The 16,885-nt window shown below is 43.4% G+C and overlaps 1 long non-coding RNA gene across 1 annotated transcript; it reads left to right on the plus strand.

Annotated features, from left to right (window-relative positions):
• The first annotated feature begins 6,975 nt into the window (after positions 1 to 6,975).
• On the plus strand, positions 6,976 to 16,654 carry LOC109300438. The gene is made up of 3 exons (XR_002098229.1): positions 6,976 to 7,042; positions 8,828 to 8,829; positions 16,644 to 16,654. It is a non-coding gene; the product is annotated as an uncharacterized LOC109300438 (long non-coding RNA).
• Positions 16,655 to 16,885: the final 231 nt, after the last annotated feature.

Below are 16,885 nucleotides of genomic sequence, written 5' to 3' on the forward strand. Positions count from 1 at the left end.
CCAGGTGAGCAAGGAATATAAGAAAGGCTTTATGCAGCTGTCACATTGCACTGCAGGGTGACATGCTTGTGGAATCATGAAGTTGCATAGTATTCTAGTAAACTGCTACTGCCTTTATGTGATTACAAGATACAGTGACTAGTGCATCATTTTATTAAAAGCTTTACATACAATGGCCTGCATCTTTCTTCTTTCCCAAGCATTCACATACTGATGGAGTATACCAGCTAAAAGCTTTATTAATAAAGTAAAAATTAAAATGCCATATGCTGTATTAAGAGCCTGTAAAGGCATCCTAGGTGTCAGAAACTTAAGTATGCAAAGGTAAATTGCAAAGTGCATCATGGCTTGTAAACTAAGTTATGAAAGCAAGCAGAACAATCTCACTGGCACTGGAAATGACACCTGTGCGCCTGCTCTCTTTACATAGCAGAAAGGAGAGTGAATAGAATGCATATGGCCGTGCAAATTTCTATTCCAGGAGTTAGTGCAGCTGCATTGGCAATAGCATGTGGTAGTGTGAAAGACAGCATGTTAAACTGTGAGACCATGAGGTCCTAGAGGGCTTTGACCATCATATCCACTACCTGAGGAACAGGACGTCAGATGTAATAAAATTGACTGATGGATCCAATATTTTGATATCATTTCAATAAAGGTGCCAGCCACCCTGGCCAGCCATAACCTTAACTCTCTAAACCCTTTTTTCCATGAAATAGGAGTTTTCCATATGATCCAGAACTACTGACGTATAAAGACCCCAACACCCTATGCCTCCAAATGGTTTGGAAGGTTCAGCCTTGCCTTTTTCTCTTAGTACTTTTGATCCCAAGTCAGTACTTCCTGAAACATATTGGAGCTTTCTTAAAAAGCCACTCCCCTGCAAAATCCCATAGGTGGTTCTAGCCTACAATATAATATTCTTGGAAAAGGATCCTTCGGGGGCTCTGTGACCCAAAGCCCCTGAGTGCGCAAAGTAGGGGAATGTTCTGTATCCAGTACTGTATTAATCTTCCCCTATGATATTGGCACTGTCAGATACTGTTGCTAAGCCTCTGTTCCCTGCAAGAAGTCATCACTTTTCTCAACTAGTCTCATAGCTGACTATTTATCAAGGTTTTCCTCCTTTAGATCTTTCTAAAAAGATTGAAGCTGTAATAATCCTGCGTCTCCCAAGAGGGATTTGTCAAAAATGTGTGGAGAATAAAACAAAGCAAGAAGGAAAATTTAGCCTTGAATGAAGCTAATAATATCATGCTCTTTTCTCCTGAGAGGTCTACCATCAAAGTAGATCTACTGGGTAAAATATTTTCATTTTCTAGCAAAAGTCTGGAACAAAGTGAACTATATAATTTCATTTCTTTTCCTCTTACACATGCTATTCAGCTCTATGGTATCTGACTTCATAGTTCTGAATATGCAGATGAAAATACCATAGCATCAATGAGAAAATGTATAAGTAAAGACACAGTAGGAATATATTTTTACTCTTAGAAAACTGCATAGTATAAATTAGAAAGCAAATAAGTAGAACATAGGTTAAAGTAAATTGTGAATGTATAAGCAGGGTTTGCATTTCAAAAGAAAAAGCAACAAACCACTACCAGAACAATTAATCAAAAAATAATTACTACTCCCAAGAGAACGCTAATTAATACAGCCAATGTTGCAAGTTTAAGATTGCTTTTTGCTGTGTGCATGTATTTAAAGTCTTAATCTTAATTTTTAGCATAGCTTTTCATTAATATGCTGACCATAACATTTTTAACAAACAGATTGATTTTGAACTTTGAAACATCGTTTTAAATATCTATTCCTCTAAACATGAGGTAGCTATGACTGTATGTCATAATGACTTCTTGTAGTTTTAGAATGGTATTGTAGCCATAGTGGTCCAGGAATTATGTAAGACAAGGATTTTGGGGGGTGATATCTTCTTTTCAGCTTATAGAAAAGGCACGTGAGAGAGTCCTGACAGCAGCCTTCAAAGATTTGAAGGGCTGCCATAAAGAGGGAAAGCACCTTTTCTCTCTCGCTGCAGAGAGAAGGACACAGCACAGACCAAAGCTTGAAGCTGCAGCAAAGTAAGTTTAGATTGGATATCTGGGAAAACTTTTTCACTGTTGGAACAGTGAGGCAGTGGAATAAACTGTCTAGGGAAGTAGTGGACAAGAAGATGTACTGGAGGTGTTCAAGCAGAGGTTGGACAGCCACTGATAGGGAATGATCTAGGTGTAGCTATGCCTATATTCTACTGTGGATATTTCACATGCTTCTGAGCACCCCCACCTCCTCCTTTCTGCTACATGTGTCAGGGTGTTTTTAAGTCTCCCTCAGAGACATTGGGTGTGGACTACAGCCAAGGTTGGGGACTTGGATTAGGGGTGTGCCAATGATTCTGCCTCAGGCAGGGGGGTGGACTGGAGGTACCTTCCTCCCCTGCTTTTCTATGCTTCTGTGATTCTATTGGGCTAGCTGCATGGGTGGGATAAAGTTAGACAAGTTTTTGAATGCAAAGCATTCTTTCTGCAGTCTTAGAGGAGAAGGTCTCAGAGAAGAAGAGACCCAAGGAAGAATGCCTTGCATTTGAAAGCTTGTCTAACTTTATCCCAACTATGCAGTTGGTCCAATAAAAGATATCACCCCAAAAAATCCTTGCCTCTCACATAATGATGCCTGATACTTGAGAAAGGTACTCCACTGGGATGCAAAGCACTCAAGTGTCTAGCTTGCTAAATGGGTATAGGTTGTAGCCATGTTGGTCTAAGGACATACTGGAAATGCTTCCTCAGCCTGACAAAGGGCATTTGTACCCAAAAGCTTGCAAAGAAGAATTTCTCCACCTATTTGAGTTGGTCTAATAAAAGATATCAGATTTAGCCAAATAACCTTGTCTAGCCTGCTAAACTGTATAACATAATGCCATTCCCATTCCTGTTGCCTATTGTTTGCTAATCTCTGATTATCTGCATATTGAGAAATTGTTTACATGTAGCCCCACTGTCTACTCTGTAACTGAATTATACTCCTGTTAATTGTACCAATGATGGGAGCTAGTCAGTATCAAGGTTATAATACCACAGTACTGGGTACTTACAGAACATTAAATTTGCACTCCATGTAAGTGCATAGTTTCCTTAGGATCCTGCACTTAAAGTATACTATGGGGGTCACCTGGCCTCTGGGCCAGATCTGGCCTAAGGAGCCCTGCCATCCAGCCCCTGGTGTTACCCTCGGGTCTGAGCAGACTCATATGGGGCACAGCGCGTGCTGGACCAGCTTCATGGGCAGGGCCAGGGACCTGTGCCACACATGGGTCCCACACTGGCAACTCAGCCTGTGATGCATTGGTGTGGATCCTAGAGCGGACACATGGTGCTGCACAAGGAGTTCTGTGGCAGCTCTGGCATTGAGCTGCACACAGTGCCTGCTCCAGCCAGTCCTGGACCTATACTGCATGTGGCTTCCATGGCTGGAGCAGCTCTGGTACACATGCTGTGCAAAGCACCCACCCTGGCAGGTCTGGCATTGCACTGCACACAGTACCTGCCCCAGCTAATCCTGGACCTACATGGCATCTGTGGCTGGAAGAGCCTGGCCAGAGCAGGCTGTGCATTGCAGGTGGTGCCCATTGTGACTGGTCTAGGATCCGCTCTACATGCCCCCAGCCAGACTGTGCTGCATGTGATGCCCATTCCAGGATCTGTGCTGCATGTGACTGGGGTCCCAAATGAGCTGGAACAAGCACCAGACTTGGTATTCTATATATAATAAATAAGAAGGCCTTAAATATTACCGAGTATTTTCAACGTACTGCAAATATACTGGTCTTTCACAGAGCATAGAATAAAGGCGTTTTCAATTAAAACAGGATTCCTTGTTCTTGTCCATTCTGTCAAGTCATGGGTTAATAGTTTAAACTCCCATTTTATCAGTTTACAGTTAAGCTAATCTCTCCCATCATTCAGAATTTTCATTGCCTTAGCACTGCCAAGTAACAAAGTCTGCAGTGAACAGAAAAAGTAATGGGATGGTTAAATAAACAAATAAATGCCTATTAGCCAGAGAATGCATTTTACCCTCTCTTACAAAAGCCTGTATATCAGGTTTTTTAATCTACATGAGGGAGTAAGGTGTGATAAGGTGCAGACATTCAAAAAGCCTGAGGCGGAATCCATCTAACTTTGTGGTTTTCTGTAAATGGCATAGTTTAGATTGATAGGGAACAGAACACATATTTGCCATTCTGGTGGGAGGGAGAGGTGCAAATCTTAGACCAGGTTCTATCATTTTTAAACCAGTCTGTGTGGGGCAAAAGTCTGTTCTGTTATGGGTATAGACTGGTTTCCAATTGCTTATACTGTACCGGTAAAAATGTAATGTTTCTACCTGGCCTAAGAGAATGTATTCCATGAATTACGTGAGCAGGAAAGGGCTATCCTGATACCTGATAAGATGGTACTGCTGCTGAGGAACATAAGGAACCCACACCTCAGCCATCTACCTTAATTTTCCAAGACTGAAGTTCAAAAGAGCTAATGATTACATATTCAAACACACATTTGAGGGGGGAAAAAGGTGCCTGGGAAGCTAGGAGGGAGGGTGGGAAGAGTAATGTTAAGAAACAGCTGGTGGACAGTCTGACTGCTGTCTTAGAAATATTTATAACCTGCAGAAGCAGGTAAGTTCAGGGAGCTGATTTTAACTTGAGATTTTGATAAAACTACCCCTTAACAAAGAGTGCCTGAACCCTGCAGCATACACACTTCATTTGCAGAGCAGATTCAGAACAAAAAACTGAATCTTTTCATTTTTTCTTAATTGTATATCAGTTCATAGGGCAGCAGCCACAACAGCAAGGCCTTCTTTCAATACAGGAAGGGAAATAGGAAGCCTCTCCTTTTATGGAAGGGAAAGAGGAATCTTTTTGGTTCCTAACACTGGCAGTTAGTAAAGTTGGTTGGCTAAAACCAAACAGCTGCCATACACAGGGGTATATAATACTTAGAAAATATAAGCCTGCTGTTGTCATTAACGAAATTAGCAAAGAAGTGTGAAATGGTTGGGTTTCTTGTCTCATGTAATGAAGTAATATGTAACTGAATTAAGAGTCTGCTTGTACAGAGCCACAGGTATCTCATGACTAATATTTGACTTGGATGTTTCTGTGTTTGGTTTTGGATCTCCATGCATGGTACTATTTGTGCCATGGACAATAAAGCAAAGCCAGCTGTCATATGACAGCAGGGGCCACAGTTCAACTTGCACAGTGATTTACATTCTTCCTCCTCTATTTGGCAGGTTAAGAAGCATTGTACTGTACTCTACAAAAGGGCCATGCAGTAGTGTATTTAGCTAACAGGAGGAAATCTAGATAGCAGCTGTTTTTGTTTGGGTTTAAGGACATCAAATTTGATTGACAAAATAGAAATTAGGGAACTGGCAAACAGTGAGCATTAGGTGGGTGATTCTTGATAATAACCTGATCTGGTCTGAAAATTCAAGCTACATCAGACAGCATTGGCAACTGCATCCCTTCTGCAAACAAAGCTATTAAAATTATTCAGTGGAAATTCTACTGTAACTTACCTGTATTTCAATTCTTCAAAGAAAACAATGGATTTTAAACAAGGACTCCAAGGCAATCATTAGTTTGACTAAAGTTGTATGTTGAATATAAAAATGACCCCATAACTGTTGGGGCTCTTTACAAGCAGGGGTACACAGACCCTGTTGACCTTGGGGCGGGGAGTGACAGGGGGCATGCTTGGGGTCGAGTCTCAAGTCAGCCCACTCACCTGTCTACATAGGACAGTCTGCCCAGTCTCTTCTGCCATGACTTTGCTATTACAATAAACTGGTGGTAAATATGGGAGGCTGCCCATTCTATGCCCGGATGCCAGGGAGCGTGATCCACGGCTCTGTACCTCCCCTACACTGTGGCCCATGCCTCACAGAGGGCATCCAAGATGTTCTCATACACTTGGCCACAAGCCACACCAAATCTAGTCCTCCACCAGGTCTCGCGCGCGCGCGCGCACACACACACACACACACACACACACACACACTCATACCACCCCTCTCTCACGGGGTCTCTTGCTCACTGCACCATACTGTGCACCCTTCACTCTGCTCTGCTGTCTCCTGGAGGGACCCTTCTGGCCATCAGGCTTATATGAATCATGCCTTGGCTGGCAACATGCAGACTCTTGGGCTTCTCCCATGACACTCACCTGGGTAGTGCCAGCCAATTCACCAAACTGGGGGCCAACTTTGCCCTAGCCCCTCACCAGACTCCTTATACACAACACCATGATCTTGTTGGGGGGGGAGGGGGGTTGGCCCATGTGCTGCCCTTCCGACCTTCCTTCAGCCCTTCTCAACACCCCCCCCAGATCTGTCCTTCAGACCATCCCTTCAGCTCTACTCAACTTCAAATTATGCCCAGTCCTTCAGGTTGTGAAGATGCACCGTACTCTGGGTGGGCCCACCAACACCCCTGCTCTCTCAGGGTCTCTCAACTGCCCCCTCTCTGGGGCCTCCAGAGTCTTGCACCCCTGTGGGCTCAGGTGGCTGAAGCTGTGCCTGGCCCCACTCCTTCCTCTTAGTAATCCACCCAAAGCTGGGGGCTGGTGTTTAGGTGCCCCAACCCACCATACACTGGGGAGGGTCACGGTCCTGGTTTTCAAGTGGGGCTGCTACGCCATAGTCAGTCCTACCAGACCTCCTTATCCCAGCAGGGTACAGTTTCAGGTCATGTCCAGGACCACTGAGGCCTCCTCCATCCCCATAGTCTCACCCTTACCTCCAAGGTGTTCCAGGAGCAGCTCAGCCCAATGTTGCCACTTTGGCTGCTCAACGCAGACTGCTGCCTCTCTGGCCTATGTTTGAAAATGGCCACCCTCATCAGGCATCTGGCGGCTGCCTGCTTCTGCCCTTAAAATGGCAAGCACCAAAGGTGTACTGCCACAGGGTGCTTAGACCACCATAGTATTTTGGGGTGCTTCTTTTAGCCTGAAGCATTCACAAGTAGCTTCCTGTATAGGAGAAAAGTAAAAAGCCATGCCCACCTCAAGTGTTTTCAGGTAATACTCCACTGAGCTCTACCAGGAGCATAAAGGCCTATCCCTCCTCTCAAGCATTCACAGATAGGTATGCTATAACAGATACCTTTTATTAATCCAAGAGAGGAAGAATAGGGAAGGAGTACAAGATACAAGAGTATTAGAAAAACAATGTTTGGAGCAAAACAGAATGGGCTTGTTGGCCCTTTTGATACACATCTAGTTCACTTAATTCTACATGACTGGCTAAATTTCAGGTAAGATACTCACATATTCATCCAGAGACTGCTGGAGCTTTGGAGGCCTTTTGCTTGTGTAGCAGACTTACCTTTTGAGCTCTGGATGAGTCCTGGGCTCGAGATTCCATAATTTGGGATTGAGTAGGGCTGAAGGGTTGGTCTGAAGGATCAGAGTCAGAAAAGCTGGGGAAGAGCTGCCCCAGTGGGAAAAAGCCCCAAGTTCCTGAAGATCCCTGGGAGGGTGTGGGACCCTTAGGCTCATCACGGTGCAGGACCCACTGCATGGAGCAGCCCTGGGAGGGGTGTGAGACCCTTGGGCTTGTCACAGTGTGTAGTCCAACACACGGAGTCCAGGCCCTAGGAGCGGAGCAAGGTGGCTCAAGCTTGCAAATCCTGGCAAGTGGCTGGCCACCACTGTGCACAGGACCTGGGCAAGATCCAGGAATAGTGAGCAGTAGTGAAAGGCTGCTCAGGTTATCCACCCAGTATGAGAACGGAAGGCCGGAGCCCCACACAGGGCCCTGGTGAGCTGAAAGAGCCCCGATGCTGAGCAGGGCACGTAGAACGGGGAAGGCCGCCTCATCCCCAGTTTTTCTTAGTGTGAGGCAGGCAGTTGGGAGCCCAGCAACCCCGCTGAGTGAAGAAGCTAGCCCTCGATGCTGAGAGCGGGGCATAGAGCGGCGTAAGCAAATCTGCAGAGGGTCGTGAGGACCAAAGCAGAGGAAATTGCAAGGCTTGGGTGCCCAGGCCGGGGGCACCAGGCCACAAGGGGAGTCCAGAAGCAGTGTGGGAGAAGAGGCCCTGGTGGGGAGCATCACGCTGGGACAAGCTGGACCATCAGAAGGGCTGTGAGTTATTGGAGCACTGGGGCCCTGAAAAGGAGTGGGGGGAAGACCCCTCCCAATGGGTGGGTCCCGAGACCCTGTTGGGAGTGGGTGAGGGGACCCCTGTTCTCCTGGCTCTGGGAACAAATTCATAATTAGACTTCTACGTGGTTGAGGTTCTGAGTTTATGTTGCACTTTATAATCTATAAATAACATTGTTTTTTATTATTTTAGTGTTGTTAACCATGATGTTGATGAGCTTGAAGAAATGTTTGGGTCAGTTGTGTACATATTTTTCAATACTGGGTTCTACCCACTGGGGTGACTATTATTGGATTCATTGGATCTGGTAACTCATTTATTGACTTGGAGATTATGAAAGTTATTTTGTAATATCAGGTATTCAATTATCTCTGGCATGTAAATGTTTTAATTATATTTGTAATAATAAAACTGTATATAGTTAAGTGTACACTCGTGGGGTTGTCTCTATAGGGAAATGGAGGGATCTACATGTAAGGCAGTGACGTCCCTCCCTCAGCACCCTAGCCTATCACCACTTCTCCATTTGGCAGGGAGGGCACACCCTCGGTTACACTTGTTTCAGCATCCCAAACATGTCTCTCCCCCTTCAAAATGGAGTGACACCTTTTTACAGCACTTACAACCTCAACACTAAGTTCCAACCAGCAACAGGCGTTGGTTGAGGCTGACCAATCTTTTTTAAAAATGTCAGCATCCCCAGGTAGAGGGCCCAGCATCACCAAACAAACCCAGCAGGTACATGGATGCGAACATGAGACAAAGAGTCTCTGCATCACGGGGGGGGGCAAGGAGGGTATGGGAGGTCTCAGGCCCAGGGACAGAGAAAGAGAGTGGAAGATTTCTTCACACCAACAATATTTGTCTTTTGAATCTAGGTTCCAGAGGACAGAGGAGCACTGGTTTAAGAAGCTTTTTTAGCTTGGAAGTAGTATTCTCTCTGAACTTTGCAGACCGCTGGTCAGAGGTGGGAAAATGAACTTAAGTTCATCCTGTATCCATTTTTTCATTTGTTTTTCTATATGTTTTACAGCTTGCTTTATCTTGGTCTTCCAAAGTCAATAATTATTTTATCTTGCCACTGGTTTTATTTAATCCAGAACTGGTTCCATGTCACTATGTTAGCAGTTAGTTAATGTCAGAATATGGATTTCAAATCAGTGAAAAAAGACTTAAACATGGGCTGTAAAAAAAGTAAGATCAAACTGTGTGGGAAAGAAATTTGATCCAGTTTTTTTTAATATAATCAAAAGTAAAAGGAACAGAAATGCATGCAAAATCTTAAAGAAAATTAACTTCCACCCTGAAGGATCTTGGAATGTTATGCAAAATGAAAAAACCTGACTTTTAAAAAAAAAACTACATTTAAAATCTTCTGATAACAATATCAGTTCTTTTCATATTATCAATTTTGTCATTGCTTTCAGGAGAGCTAATTAAAGGGCTTTGTATATGCAAGTGGTATTTGATGACCTACACTAAGATCAGTTGGGTTTGAGAAATTCCAGTAAGCAAGTGTCACAGATAACAGAGCATTTGATGCCTGTACCCTTTTTTGTCTCTCCTGAGTGCATTTCACGCAGAGGCGAGTCCCATGACCCTCTGAGACTGGGTCACAAGGCTTCAGCAGCCCTGTTTCACACAGCAGCTCCTCCACCAGTGCCAATCTGGAGTAGTTGCATGCAGGAGTCTTTCTTTGGACTTTTATAGCCAAATAAAATGTTAACAGGGTACAGAACGGTCTTTTAAAAAAAGAAAGAATAAGTCAATTGTCAAAAGGAGCACAGAAGTCAGCACTATAATTTAAAATAACAAAGAAGGCCTATACACATGAACTGGACATAGCCTGATAACTTCTCCTTGCTTAGCTGAACAGGCCTTGCATAGCTCTGGCAGACTTAGATCTTTGGTTGGGAGGGAGAGCTGGAAAGGTTGTAGCTGCTTCCACCAACTACTTGTCAGCATCTCTTCCAGAGCTTTTTTTTCTTCTGGTTCATCAGAAGATTCCCCCCTGCCCCCGCACCTTCCTTTGTTCCCCTTTGTACCAGGCTTCCTGTTCCTTCCTTTTCCCAGGCGGAGGGTTGTCCCCTGGCTAAGCCACAGGTAGTCCTTTACACTCCTTATCTCATGTATAGCAGGTGTCTAAGTTAATTCAGATCTTTGTCTCTGATAGCTCTGGGCAGCAGCACATAGTATGTAACCTAGTAGGTAAACTGAGTTGCTCATAGTGTTAATAAAAATAATGCAGAAATCTCTCATAGTCTCCACTTTCTCTTAACCAAAGAGAAGTGAACACCTACAGCAGTATATCACTGTCACAAGGGGGTTTATCTTAGTGATTAAATAACACTGTACTGTATTTTCTCACATACAACATGTACCTCCCCCGCAAATCCTCACCCCCGATCCCAAGTCCAGGTGCATATATTAAGCAGGGAAGCTGATTTTCTGAACAGAATAGAAGCCTCTGCTTTGATTCCTACTCCACAGTGCTGCAGTTGTTGTATTACTATTCAGGAACTGAGGGAGTCAATTGACTTAATGGCTCATTGTTCTTCACCCTCAAGGTGTTAATGATCATCTCTCCTTTGTAATGGTCTGATACTTTAATGGTCTTTAATGTTCCACTAATCAGACTAACCTTTCTTAGGGCTGCTTTGCTGTCTGCTTGCTGCTCCTGGTCTCTCTCCTCATATTTCACCTTTAGAAAGAGAGGGGGAGTCAGCTGTCCCTGCTATATGCATCCATAACTCTGGAAATATCATATTGTTTCCTTCAGTCTGCCTTTCAAAACAATGTGCATATTATATTCACATGGTATATGTGAGCATAAATGGTATCTTATTCCAGCTGAATGTGAACAAAATATCCAGCTCAGGTATTTAAATCCTTATTGTTCAGTCATTACATTAGTTGTTGTCTATATATTGTATCTACAGAAATCTTTACAGGTGTTGTGAATAAAGTGGCAGTTATACCCAGCCAACCTGCACAAAATATAGGGGCTTCCTATTCATGGAAGCTTTGTAATGCAAAGTATTTTTATAATTAAATAGGTACATTTTCCAAAGGTGTATAATTAGGCAGAGAGTCAACTGCTTTAGAAAATATCACTGGAGTTATAACAGAAACATCCACTGTCATACGTGACTTTTGGGAACCACAGGCAAGATAAACTTGCTGCCAGATTCTTCATTATAAAACACCAGGCAGAGATGATCAGAAAGAACCTTAGCCCAGATATTTTTGCTGGCTGATGCAAAATTTACCTTTATACAATAGCTCATCAGCAATAACAGCTACTGAAAACAAAAGATATGTGCAGAGGGAGAGAGAGGTTGTTCAAAGTACAGCAAAAAAGCCACACATGGCCTGCGGGGTCTTGTAGCATAGCATGAAGAGTCTCTCCCTGCCCCCTCCCTGATATTGTAAGCTTAACACAAAGCTAATCAACTGTAAGATGTCATTGCTCATGGAGAGAAATTTCTTGTGTTATTTCCTACATTAAGGGCCATTCAAATACAGATAAACATCACACAGAATATATCGATTTCTCTTCAAAATATGTCATTTGATTGGCAAATTCAGGGTGGCTGTAATTTTTTCTAATATATAAAAATGCATCTAGAAAGGTCACCAAGCTGTCAAAGTGTTTAAAAAAAACCCTAAAAACCCCTAAGCTTGAAACATTGAAAAACCATCCATCGCACACCTGACATTTCACTCAAACACAATGGATCAATGAGAGTTTGTGGAAACCACAAGTACAAATACCAATCAATTACAGTCCACTTTATCATCACCTAAAGAGAGATTTTAGAGTCCATCACCAGCAGTAAACAATATGAGGGGGATGTGTACTCAGTGGGTGTGCCACAGTGCCTAAAAATACCAGCTCTTTAGGATTAAAAATGTTATTCTGAAATAACTGTAAATAGGAGATAGAAACCTGGGCTTCTAGACAATAGATGAGGAATACAAGAGCCCTAGGAATTCATCTGGCAAAACAGCCATGGGTACTGTTGTCGCCAGGGAATATATATTATTTGGAGTTACTGACCCTGGAAATTAAGGATGGGAAAACCTGGTACATCTAACATTTCTATTTAGCCTCAATAAAGAAAGCTCATAACAGGAGCGCTGTGTCATTTAGTCCAGGTGGAATTTCTCTGGGTCCTGCAAATCAGGGGCTCACTTTCTGTGCAACAGTGAGTCCTGGACAAGAGGGGAGTGTTGCAGGGGAGGGGAGTAAAATTATTCCAAAACCTTGTGATTGCTGTGCTAGCTTTAGCTTCAATTGCTATAGCAACAAGCGCTCACCTCCTTGGAAAGCAGCCAGTAGAATTGGGAAAAGGTCACCAGAGACCCTGTGAAAGCATCAGCTTTGTCCTCAGGGGGAGAAGGAGTAAAACAATGAAGTACAACTCTGAGGCTGAATAGAAAACCATTAACAAAAACCATGAAATGATTTTAAAATGATCGGTTTTTTCAATTATTTTGGGTTTTGAATCTTTAGAGTTATTTTTTCAATTTTTTTTTCTCCTTTGCAAAGAGTAGAAACATGTGTTACATAAATATGTGGATGTATACCTAATATATTATACATAAATATATTTAACATACATATATTTAACCATATAACCACTCCAAGCACTGGGTCTTTAAGCAAAAGGTCAAAAGTCGCAAGAGTTGACAACAGGGTGGAAAATACAGTTCTTTATACGTATCTTCTGCAAACACCAGTTGTGGTTACTGGCAGAAAAGGCCTAAAACTCTGCAAACTGCTTGTGGGAACATTGGGTAAAATGTCAGATTGGTGAGCACCAGATCATGAAATGAGATGACTTGGTCCTGCCATTACTAGGCCATGGGTTCCTGTCCCCACCTAAAGGCCCAAAACTGGGGTGAAGAATTTAGAGAAGGCTCTTAGCAACATCCCTGACACAGAGCCTCAGAAGTACAGAAGGATACCAGCTTCCTATCCTCCCACTAGAGTTTACTGTCTCTCACAACATGTTAGGAATTAGCCTATGAAAAGCAGGTGGGTGGGGAGGCAATTCAGAGGGCACTGGGCGTGGAAGTTTGATCGTGCACTTCATATTAGTTTATGTGCGCTAGTTATCTAACTAGACGTTAGCCACTCCTGGTTTTGGCTTTTCTTTATTTGTTCAAATGAAGCTACAAAGGTTTACTCCCACAGTTTAACTTTTTATTGTCCTAGCCTCTTGTGTTTGTTTACTGGCTCCCTGGACTGCAAGATTTGCTTCCATTAAGGACGTGCAGATTACTCTGCCAAGTTTTCCAGGAAGGAACATAGGACATAGAACTGGAAGGGACTTCCTGGGTCATCAACTACAGTTCCATATTACTGCAGGCAACATAATGGTACAAACTAGTGCAGGTTGTTTCCCTATCGGAAACAATATATGTCTCGTGCCACACTTACACTTTAGCTTAAAGAGACAGGACTACTGCCAAGGAAATGGCATCCTGATAAAGGCAGTTTGGCAGAATCCCTGTTTGGGATCCATTACACCTTTTTTCAGAATGGTAGAGACAAAAGCTGAGGCTGCATGTTTTACAGGACAGGAATAAGACCAAGCTAATGTTACAATCTATTTTAAATAACATTTTTTTTCCTAGTCTGAGTTTGTTTCCCAGCTGCAAGAAGGAGCCTCCTTCCTCTAGTAAGAAAGCCTTTAATATGTGAAGTCTGTGCTGACAAGTCCTGCAATACAGAGTGTTATGGATTGCAAAAAATAACTTTTGTGCCCTTCTATATATTTAAAGCATCTATATGTAAATTAGATTTCTCTAAATATGAATGTTACTTTTGAGCATCTGGCAAGTTCCTTTCATAAGAGGGAAAGCTTAGTCTTTTATCCAGAGGTACATTGAGTTAGATGAGTTAGCTAATATAAGAAAGAAGCTGTATGTCCAGAGTGGAAAAACACCCCTGCTTACTGAACTATAACATACTGAAATAGCCACAGGAACAAAAATGTGTTTTTAGGTCTCTGCTAGCTCATATCTTTTAAAAGGACCATGCCAAGTAACAGTTAACCATTTACTGAGCTGTCAGGTGCAGCAAGAAAGAATTTGCTTCGCAGCATTTGAACAGGATTAAAAGAAAGATTTCTGATATGGATTTGTGCTGTAAGAATACAGAAGTGCAGTAGCAGATTCCTTTACTCCTGATGAATACTGAGGAACAGATCTGAGCAGGGCAGGTCCTTTAATGAAGGGAATCAAAGAAAACTAAAGATTTTTACATTTCGAGACAAAAATATTAAAGTGAATTTAAGGTTGATAGTACCAACTGGAAACTCCAGGACAAAACCAAAAACAACAAGTACAATGTCACTGTCACTATCAAAAATCCAAACATTGGAAAACAGGCAACTCAAAAGTTATGATTAAACTTAAAGGAAACTTAAATATTTGCAAGTCTGGAAATACAGTCAAGGTAACCTTAAATCTGCTATACTCTTCACCCTCCTTTTTTGTTGTTGTTCCTTTCCATATCTTCTCTGTTAGGTGTGTTTATTTTTGAATCAATAGCATTCCCCAATAGCTTTGAGAAGTCAGCAGAAAAGCCACTATATTGGTGCAATGATTTTATCATTGCTCTCCTTCTATTTCCTGCATCATATTTTTTTTCAGAAGGTAATTAAGTCTGTAATCAATAGATACAGACATCTTAAATATAGACAAAACAATGTATTGGTACAACTTTTGGGTGTACATAAAATGTGCAGCATAGTGCATTGATTTTATAACTAGTTCCACATATATTTCTCCTTATTAAGTATAATACTCACTCTCTATACTCTTTACAAGTGCTATAATTTTACAATCAGTAGCCAAGGAGCTTTGTGTATGTAAATACATTAGCACTGACCGTAACAGTTTTTGTATTGCTGGTGGCTGTGTAGTCATGAGGAAGAGTAGATAATTATTGCCTTTGATTATCTGTTTGTCTAACAAGGAATTTTTAAAGTATTTTCTATAAAGTCTGTATAGCTATAATGGAGCCTGGAGACAATGCAAGCAATATTTAGTTATCACTGTGTAGTAATCATTCTAGTTTGTGTGTTTACTGATGAGACACCTTGGTGTTAAAGATGGGATAAGCAGGAAGTAGTTAGCTGTGTTAGGGTCTTACACCTTACAGTCAGCCAGTGTAATGGGGCCCCTAAACCTGTTAGTAGAGGGGAAAGGGGTGTAAGGGTGCCTGGTCCTCCCTTCCTCTGCCAGTTCATTCCTTCCTTTTCTCTCCTTTGTGTATGTCCCCCCAACCACAACCACCTCGTCTCCCTCTTTCTTTTACTTATGCTTTCTTAGCATTGCCAGAGTCAAACTCATGGACAGAGAAAGCTGACGCAATATGGCCACAGGTGCAGAAAGTGCCCGATAGCCCATGGGCCAGAGGAGGAATGTCAGGTGACCCAGAACACCCTTTATAAGCTCAATCCTCAGGCCATAAAAGGAGTCTGGCCATAGAAGCTACAGGGGATGGAGCCCCTGGCAGAGGGACTCACAGACTGAACCCCAGACCATGAAAGGAGAATACAGAGTTGCAGCCAGGGTGAAGGAAACTGAGCCCCCGTGCTGGGTGTAAGGCAGGTACCTTGAGCCTTCTCTGTTTTTCTTTTGCTTGAAGCATGCCACTGCAGGATGGAACGTCTCTGGGCCTGGAACGGCACCTGTATTGTGGATTTTGTTCCCCCGGTGGACAAAATTTTGGATGTAGGGGATGGGGAGGCCACTGAAAGGAGTGCTTAGAGATGCCCTGAATTTCAGACTCTCACGAGAAGACAGAAGATAAAGACTCAGGGTACATTCGGAGCCAGAGAGGGGCAAAGCCTGCCAGGGACTGAAAGGCCATAGTGGAATGTGGGAAAGCAGGAGTCACGGCCCCAGCTGCCTATGGAGCCTGTAGCCTGAGGTCATAAAGTTGTGGCCAAAGCTGAGCCACAAGCTTGTAGCCCTGGACAGTGGGCTTCAAGATTGAAGGCACAGCCAGACTTAAAGTGGGACATGGCCAAGAGAGTCATGGTCCAGACAAGGGTGCCCTTTCCCAAAGCTCTCTTCACCCTTTGGCCAGCCTCCACTGCCTATTTCTTACATTGAGACATGGCAGATGAGAATACCAGGGGAAAGAACAAAAGTGCTAGCAGGAAGAGACTCCTAAAGGTGGGTGCACTGTGTTGGCACCCATGGGCATCTCCTAAAGCTGCACAAATGTTGATCAGTGTTAGTACTAGCTCCAGTTTGAAACAGGTACACTTCAGGCCAGCAGGAACCTGGATGCCTGAAAGGTTAGAACCACTCCACTTCCCATTTCAAGCATCCCCCTGCCTCTTGCCTCCCAGGGTTTCCCCCAGTTCCACCCCCAGGCCTCAGGGTTCTCCCCTGTCTTTCCCCCCACCCCTGCCTTGTAGCTGCCCAGCTGTTTGTCCCAGGGTAGAAGGCAGGGAATGGTTAACCAACTTGCTGGCCCATCTCTTGCTGCCAGACTTCTGCTCTTCTCAGGAATGAACCCTCCCAGAGAGCAGCAGAGGCAGGGGTGGACACACCGGTAAGCCCTTCTCTGCCTGCTCCCTCAGTCAGATACAAGTAGGTGGGGAGGGCAATGAGCAGGGATCTGGGGTGCTGGGGGGAGAGGGGGAATGGGCCTGATCTGGGCCAGCAGGGGAGAGGGAGTATTTA

This window comes from Gavialis gangeticus, unplaced genomic scaffold (assembly GCF_001723915.1).
Source record: "Gavialis gangeticus isolate Ggan-Ray unplaced genomic scaffold, GavGan_comp1, whole genome shotgun sequence".
In the NCBI taxonomy this organism is placed as follows: domain Eukaryota; kingdom Metazoa; phylum Chordata; order Crocodylia; family Gavialidae; genus Gavialis; species Gavialis gangeticus.